Source organism: Myotis daubentonii, chromosome 3, assembly GCF_963259705.1.
Source record: "Myotis daubentonii chromosome 3, mMyoDau2.1, whole genome shotgun sequence".
Taxonomy (NCBI): Eukaryota; Metazoa; Chordata; class Mammalia; order Chiroptera; family Vespertilionidae; genus Myotis; species Myotis daubentonii.
In genome coordinates, this window is record NC_081842.1 from 192,450,511 (window position 1) to 192,459,118 (window position 8,608).

The 8,608-nt window shown below is 44.3% G+C and overlaps 1 long non-coding RNA gene across 1 annotated transcript in view; it reads left to right on the top strand.

Annotated features, from left to right (window-relative positions):
• LOC132231247 (uncharacterized) overlaps positions 1-8,608 on the top strand; it is a 150,296-nt gene that overhangs the window by 46,768 nt on the left and 94,920 nt on the right. The gene's annotated exons all lie outside the window — the stretch shown is intronic.

The window sequence follows — 8,608 nt, forward strand, 5'->3', positions numbered from 1 at the left end:
AGCCTTCACGGCGCTGCAGCTTACTGCCCCCGCACTCCTGGCGCGCGTCTCCGGTAGGATCCCCAAACAACCTGAGAGAATAACCAATAGAGATTTGGCGCCAAAAAAAAAAGAAAAGCCCTGCAGGAGAAGCTGGACCGGTGGGGCCGGTGGGCGGGGCCTCAGGGGCGGGATCTGGCGCCCGTGTTCGCCGGCCTTCGCCGGCGCGGGAGCAGGGGGCGGGGCCCTGAGGAGGCGGGAAAACTTCCATTGTTTGGGGCTGCCCGGCCGGAGCCTCGGATTTCCGCTGTGAGGCACCGGGAGGCTGGTTCACCGCGCTCTCCTCGCTCACTTCGTGCCCTCCTACCTGCAGCGAGCCGGTTCTGGGCCTGTGGTGGAGAGCATCGTGGTTCTTTGGACTGTAGGAGTGTCGGCGAGAGACGCTGTTTCTGGGGCTTCTGGGGGATGTGGAGTATCTTCACCGAGAGCTGCCTGGCGCTCTGCTCGCTGGCGGCGGTGTTGGGTTGGTAGGTGAATGCGCAGTAGGAATGCACAGAAGGACGAGGGGATGATAGAAGACACGATTGCTCCGAAGGTGGCACCATGCTACTCAGGCCTGAGATATTTCTTGAATAATGAAGAAACGCGTTTTTAATGGTTTTTATTTATTTGCTTATTGCAGAGAGGGAGAGAAATAATGGAAACATCAATAATGAGAGAGAACCATTGGTCAGGGAATCGAACCCTGACCTCTTGGTTTATAGGTCGACGCTCCATAGTGAAAACATTTCATTAAAGAAAACAAGTGCTCTTTCCCATCTAGTATGTCCAACTGTGCAATCTTTCTTTTTTCTCAGGGGCTTTGTTATTTTTTTCTTGGTGCACTTTTTATTTATTTACTTTTCTTGGTGCACTGTACTGGGAGAGGTTGCTGTGAGGTTTTTATGAATTTCTGGAGCCTTACACTTTGATTGTGTTGGTACACTTACAGTTACCAGAGGTTTACTTATCTCTACCTATGCTACCTATCACTTTTTGGGTCTTTGAATGTTTATATTTGATCCACATGAGTATACTATGAAGTAGTTCTCCTGTAGGTGAGAAATGTCAGGATCAGAATGCAGAAATTAGTAAGTGGTAGAGTCTGCATTAAACCCAAGTTCTTTTTCCTGTGTGTGTGTGTGTTTTATAGCAAAGGTGGAGATTTATTGAAGAACAAGTACAGACTCCCAAGTGGGGAGGGGGAAAGAGTCCCATAAACCCAAGTTTTTATTTTGTGGTTACCTACCCAAAAGCTTATCTGAGAGGAAATGAAATTGCATGTAAACCTAATTAGCTAGTCTGAAAGAACAATAAAAGGTAGCATTCAGAAGTTACATCTTGGTTGAGACTATTCAGAGGTCAAGCCCCTAAGGCGCTTTAAGGGGAGGGTAAAGAAAATACTTCTGAGTTTAGACTTGAATAAGAATGCACATTGTAATTCCAGCATAACCACTGAAAGGATAAGAATATAACTTCCAAACCAGTAGAGAGGAAAGGTGGAATGAGAGATAAACCTCAATGCAGGGTTGATTTTTATTTTTTTGGATACCAGCTTCATTGCTTAAGCAGTGATGTTGGGCCACAATTTTGTCTTCTGTAAAAAGCTCCAATTTGGCTTCTCTTCCTCTTGCCATTTAAACAACATGACTGATGGCAATAATTGTCTAAATGCTAAATCAGTCCTCATTATAGTTATCTTTTTAATTAGTTTTTACAGCTTTATGTTAGAAAATATAAAGCATATAAGAGTTTGTACTGTAGCCATAACCGGTTTGGCTCAGTGGATAGAGCGTCAGCCTGCGGACTGAAAGGTCCCAGGTTCGATTCCGGTCAAGGACGTGTACCTTGGTTGCGGGCACATCCCCAGTAGGGGGTGTGCAGAGGGCAGCTGGTCGATGTTTCTCTCTCATCGATGTTTCTAGCTCTCTGCCCCTCTCCCTTCCTCTCTGTAGAAAATCAATAAAATATATATTTTTTAAAAAAAGAGTTTGTACTGTAGTGGTGAGAAGGAATGAGAAAGTTAAAAGAAGTCTTGTGGAGTCATTGAATTTTGACTTCCCTGTCATAATTCCTGAGCTGCTTATCCATTGCTTTAGAAGATGACAAAAAAAGGTAGTTTAGCTCAATAATAAAGTTCTGGCATTTACATGCTAATTGACAAAATCACTTGCCCTAATCCTACCATAGTGATTCAGAATTGCTCCTTTGTTTTTTCAATTGATTTTAGGGCGGGGGGGGGGGGGAGAATGAGAAAGAAATATCCATCAAACCTACAACCTGGGTATGTGCTTCACCAGGAATCAACTTCAAGCAACTTAGCCACACCATCCAGGATCATTCCTTATTTTAACAAATACTGATTTAGGTGCCAGACCTTGTGCTTGGTGCTAGGCTACAGCTAGGATAAAATACACATGGTTTCTTTCCTTAGAATTAAGTCCTATATCAGGGGTGGGCAACCTTTTTGTGAGTGAGTGCCAAAACCAGCAAAATCTCCGACTCAAAACTCTTCTGCCTGCCAACCCTAATTTTTTGAGAACGTTACGCCTACTTGATATCTCTTAAGGTGTATGTATGTGAAGAACCTTGAAAAAATAATAAAATTCATTCAAGCGACAAAAACAACAGTATACGATGATGAAAAATACATTTATTTTTTAATGTATACATGTACACTGATAGTCTGACAGAAAACTTTATGACTGTTTGATATTATCAGTGGAACTTTTGCTGCTGCATCACTGATGACAGAGATTTTACATCAGGTTTATATTTCATGACCTTCAGAGATATGCACGAGCTACTACTTTCGTCTGTCAGGCTACTCCTATGACGAGACATAACAAAATTCATCACTGAGAACAGTGTGGATGAAAACATGGAGAGTAATGCTGTTGCAAAGTTTTTTTAAACAAAAAATTTTCTGGAATGGCATTCCAAGTCCTCAATAGTTCGTTTTCAACACTATTGAAATTGCTCTTCCCCTCTCTCGTCAATCCATGTCTATGGTCTTTAAGATAACTTATTATGTAAAATTATTTATTTATCTAAGATGCACCTACACTGAATTTATCTGAAAAATAAAAAAGTTGAGCCGAAACCGGTTTGGCTCAGTGGATAGAGCATCGGCCTGCGGACTGAGGGGTCCCAGGTTCGATTCCGGTCAAGGGCATGTACCTGGGTTGCGGGCACATCCCCAGTGGGAGATGTGCAGGAGGCGGCTGATCGATGTTTCTCTCCCATCGATGTTTCTGGCTCTCTATCTCTCTCCCTTCCTCCCTGTAAAAAATCAATAAAATACATTTTAAAAAAAGTTGATATTAAGAAAAAAATTGTAAATGGAAGATTATAAGAGGGTTTCGCATGCCAGCAAAAGTTACTGGCATGCCATGTTTGGCACGCGTGCCAGGGGTTGCTCACGCCTGTCCTATATTCTGGGGAATACAGAAAGTCAATAGGAAATTGGAATACAGTATGAATTTTGATGGGGAGGGTCATATAGGTTACAAAGTCAATTGGTTAAGTGCCTTCTCTGTAAATATGAATATTGCCACCTGCCACGGGGTGTTTTTTGTTAATCCTCACCTGAGGATATTTTTGCCATTGATTTTTTTAGAGAGTGGGAAGGAGAGGGGAGAGGAGAGAGAGATAAGCATGTGAGAGACACAGTCATCTGTTGCACACTGCCAGACTTGGGGCTGGGATGAAAACTATGACCCTTCGTGAAGACAGATACTCTAACCACTGAGAAACACCTGACAGGGCATGGGTGTTTTTTCTTTTTTGGTGAGAGCACTAAAAAATGTAACAGGCACTGCATATGCCATGTCTATTAGTTGTATGTTTGCTCTGAATTGCCTTTTGAATGTTATTTGTGCTCCGCAAACACCTCAAATCAACAGGTCTTAATGCATAAACCCCCAGTTTTCACTAATGAATCCTGTGTTTATACCTTATTCTAGTTGGATAATACTGTTTCCAACCTCAGAAATAAAAATATTCTGGACTTCTTATTTTCTAATTTGTAAGTAGTCACCAATATTTAGCAATTTGGTATTTTGTAGCAGGGCTTAGGCATATGGACCAGATAGGGAAAAATGAAATGGGCAGGATTACAGTGAACTCCTCCTTAAAGAAGAGGTTGCTGTTTAACTAAAGCTGTTTGCATGAGAATGTAGGGCATATTGGTGGATAATTTTGATTTTTTTTTTAAAATATATTTTATTGATTTTTTACAGAGAGGAAGGGAGAGAGATAGAGAGTTAGAAACATCGATGAGAGAGAAACATCGATCAGCTGCCTCCTGCACATCTCCTACTGGGGATGTGCCCGCAACCCAGGTACATGCCCTTGACCGGAATCGAACCTGGGACCTTTCAGTCCGCAGGCCGACGCTCTATCCACTGAGCCAAACCGGTTTCGGCTAATTTTGATTTTTGATGGACCATTGAAGTTAAAAAAAAAAATAACCTTTCTGATTCAAAATCCAGAATGGAGGTATATAGTGAAATTTCCCTCCAACCCTTACTCCCTAATCACAGAGTCAATCAGTGTTAGAGATTTATTACATATTCCTCAATGATACCATATATATATATATATATATATATATAGAGAGAGAGAGAGAGAGAGAGAGAGAGAGAGAGTAAATTGTAAATTGTAATTATTTTATATTGCTGTATACTTGACACTTTGGTATATGGACAACAACCCCCTAACCACCAGAGCCACACTGGCCAGAGCATTTCCTTAATTTTTTTAATGGCTTCATTGTATTCTATTCTCACAACAAGTTCACTATGGCTGGACAATTGAGTTGTTTCAGTATTTAGTTATTATAAACAGTGCTATAGTGAATAACATTGTAAGGAACTGTACTGGTATAGGATTAGGCACCAGTATCTTTATGATTGTATAGAAAATAATATAATAATTAATAAATCCTATATAATAAAGAGCTAATATGCAAATAGTTGTCACCCCTTTAAGACTCAGACACTCAACACTGGGGAGAGAGGGATGGGGATCAACCAGGCTGTGGCCTGGGAGAGAGACAAGCTGCCCATCCTGCAGTCCCCTGCGGCTGCGGCTGGTGTAGGCGAAGCCAGCCTGGGTCCCGGTTGCCTGGCGAGGCAGAGGTGATTAGGGGCAGGCAGGCAGGCAGGTTAGTGGTTAGGAGCCAGCGGTCCCGGATTGGAGAGGGTGCAGGCCAGGCTGAGGGACACACACACACACACACTGCACACACATGAATTTCGTGTACCGGTCCTCTTATTAATAATATAAAGTAATCCCTACTTGCAAGGATTAGTCCCCTGCTCCTCACTGGCGATGGAACCTGTAACCCAGGCGTGTTTCCTGACCGGAATTGAACCATAACCTCCTGGTTCATAGGCTGATGCTCAACCACTGAACCACAGTGTCTGGGCCTGTGATTCTCTTAAGGAGCCTGAACATGTTTTCAAATGTTTGAGCTGTTCATGTTTTCTGTGAATGTGTTTGTATTCTTTAATCTTGGGCTTTTCTTCTATATTGATTGCTGAGATTCTGTGTGTGTGTGTGTGTGTGTATGCTAAGTTGACCTTTTAAAAAAAGTTTTTATTTATTTTGAGGGAGAGATAGAAACATCAGTCAGCTGCCTCATGCTTGCACTATCAGCTGCCTATTGGGATCAAGCCAGAAACCCAGGGCATGTACCTGACCGGGAATCGAACCAGTGGCCTCTAGGTGCATGGGTTGATGCTCAACCACTGAGCCACACCTGCGCTAAGTTGACCTTTTGTAAAATTAACTAGGTGGAATAGAATTAATCTTTCATGGTTTCTGAGTTTAAAAAGGCCTTCTCCAGATGCATCACAAAGTATTTCAACCATAATTTTCTCTAGTACTTTGCTGGATTTATATTTTATGTGATGATTTTTCAAGAGAATCAGAAATCAGATTTCTATGTGATATCTTCATAGTTTTAAACGTAGACCTATTATAATTAACATAAAAAAAATAACAGTGGATAACCTGTCTCTGACCTGGATAGGACATGCACATGTGTGTCTGTCTTTCTCCCTCTCTCTCCCTCTCTCTCCTCCCTCCCTCTCTCTCCTCCCTCCCTCTCTCTCTCTCTCTCTCTCTCTATCTCTCTCTCTCTCTCTCTCTCTCTCCCTCCCCCCCCTTCCGGGGTTCAACTGGGAGTTCAATCGCTCGCTGTGATGTGTGCTCACCACCAGGGGCCGGCGTGGAATGAAGGAAGGCCCAAGCTGGCCCTGATCGCCAGCCAGGCCTAGGGACCCTACCCATGCACAAATATTGTGCACTGGACCTCTAGTCAGTTTATAATTTTTGTTCTAATTCAATGATTCTTAGAGTGTGAGTCTAAAACCAAGGAGTATAGGGAAGTTGTTAGAAATGCAAATCCTGAGCCTCATCGTAGACCTGCTGAATCAGAGTCTGGCTGGGTGGCCCAGTTAGTTGGAGTATAGTTCATTACACTAAAAGGTTGTGGGTTTGATTCTTGGTCAGGGACATACCTAGATTGTGGGTGTCCTGGGTCTGTGTATGTACTGGAGGCAACAGATCAATGTTTCTCTCTGTCCTCCTCTCCCTCTCTCTCGCCAAAATATATATATATATATATTTATTAGGACTCAACAAATGAATGTTCTGGGAAACTGCTTATTTATTTATTTATTTTTAATATATTTTATTGATTTTTTTACAGAGAGGAAGGGAGAGCGATAGAGAGTTAGAAACATTGATGAGAGAGGAACATCGATCAGCTGCCTACTGCACATCTCCTACTGGGGATGTGCCCGCAACCCAGGTACATGCCCTTGACCGGAATCGAACCTGGGACCTTTCAGTCCGCAGGCCGACGCTCTATCCACTGAGCCAAACCGGTTAGGGCAGTTGTTGTGTTTTTAAATAAAGAAGCAGCCGAAACCCGTCTGGCTCAGTGGATAGAGCGTCGGCCTGTGGACTCAAGGGTCCCAGGTTCGATTCTGGTCAAGGGCATGTACCTTGGTTGCAGGCACATACCCAGTAGGGAGTGTGCAGGAGGCAGCTAATCGATGTTTCTCTCTCATCGATGTTTCTAACTCTCTATCCCTCTCCCTTCTTCTCTGTAAAAAATCAATAAAATATTAAAAACAAAAACAAAAAACACAACAACTTATCTTTAGTGAGCAGTTTTGTAGAATGTGAGGTTTGCCAAGAATGCATATATCACATTATAACAAATACTGCATTCTCTTTCATCTGATTGTAAACTCGAAGCTACTATGTGACTGTCTTATTTATAGTATGCCTTATACCTAGCAAATAAATGTTTAATAGATTTGAATGAGTAGGATTAAATTTGATAGGCTGCAGCGGCTCAGTGGTTGAGTGTCAACCTATGAACCAGGAGGTCACCATTCAATTCCCAGTTGGAGCACGTATCTAGGTTGCGGGCTCCCCAGTGTGGGGTGTGCAAGAGACAGCAGATCGATAATTCTTTCATGGTTGATGTTTCTATCTCTCCCTCTCTGAACTAAAAAATGCTTATATAAAACCAGTAGGAATATATTAAAATAAAAAAGATTTTAGTATTATGCTGAGCTTTTAAAAAATATTTTTTACTGATTTCTGAGAGGAAGGGAGAGAGAAACATCAATGATGAGAGAGAATCATTGATCAGCTGCCCCCTGCACCCCCCACCAAGGACTGAGCCTGCAAACCAGCCATGTGCCCCCAGTCAGAATCAAACCCGGATGCCTCAGATAGGCCAAAGATCTATCCACTGAGCCAGACCCACCAGGGTTCATGCTGGGCTTTTAATGGTAGCTCATATGACTATATTAAATTATACTAGAGGCCCAATGCACAAACTCATTTACAGGTGGGGCAGATTGGGGCCAGGCCTTTTCAGGAGGAAGAGATGGTGGGAGGTTGGCTGGCCAGCCCGCCCTAGGGCTGGGCCAGCTTGCATGAGGTGCTGCAGTGCCTGTAGGCCCAATTGCGGGGGGAGGGGGGTGCTGTGGAGGGTCTGGGTCTGTGGGCGATGGGCCGGCTGCCCCCCAAATGGGGTGGAGGGCCGACCAGGGGCCAGCGGCCAGGAGAGGGGCCATGGGAGGTTGGCTGGCCAGCCCCACTCCTAGTTGGTGTTAGGGGGCAATCGGGGTGGAGCTGGCTGCGGAGAGGGACCTCAGACAGATTGGGGTGGTGGGTGCTAATCAGGGGTGGGGCCGGCTGTGGGGAGGGGCCATGGGTGGTTGGCTAGCTGGCCCTGCCCCTGATCAGAGTGGTGGGGCCAATCAGGATGGAGCTGGCTGTGGGGAGGGGCTGTGGGCAGATCAGAGTGGTGGGGGCCATCTGGGGTGGGACCAGCCAGAGGGTGCGACCACAGGTGGTTGGCCAGCTGGCCCCCTAACTGGTTTTGCTCAGTGGATAGAGCGTCCTCCTGCGGACTGAAGGGTCCAGGTTCGATTCTGGTCAAGGGCCATGTACCTTGGTTGCAGGCACATCCCCAGTAGGGGGTGAGCAGGAGGCAGCTGATCGATGTTTCTCTCATCGATGTTTCTAACTCTCTATTCCCTCTCCTTTCTTCTCTGTA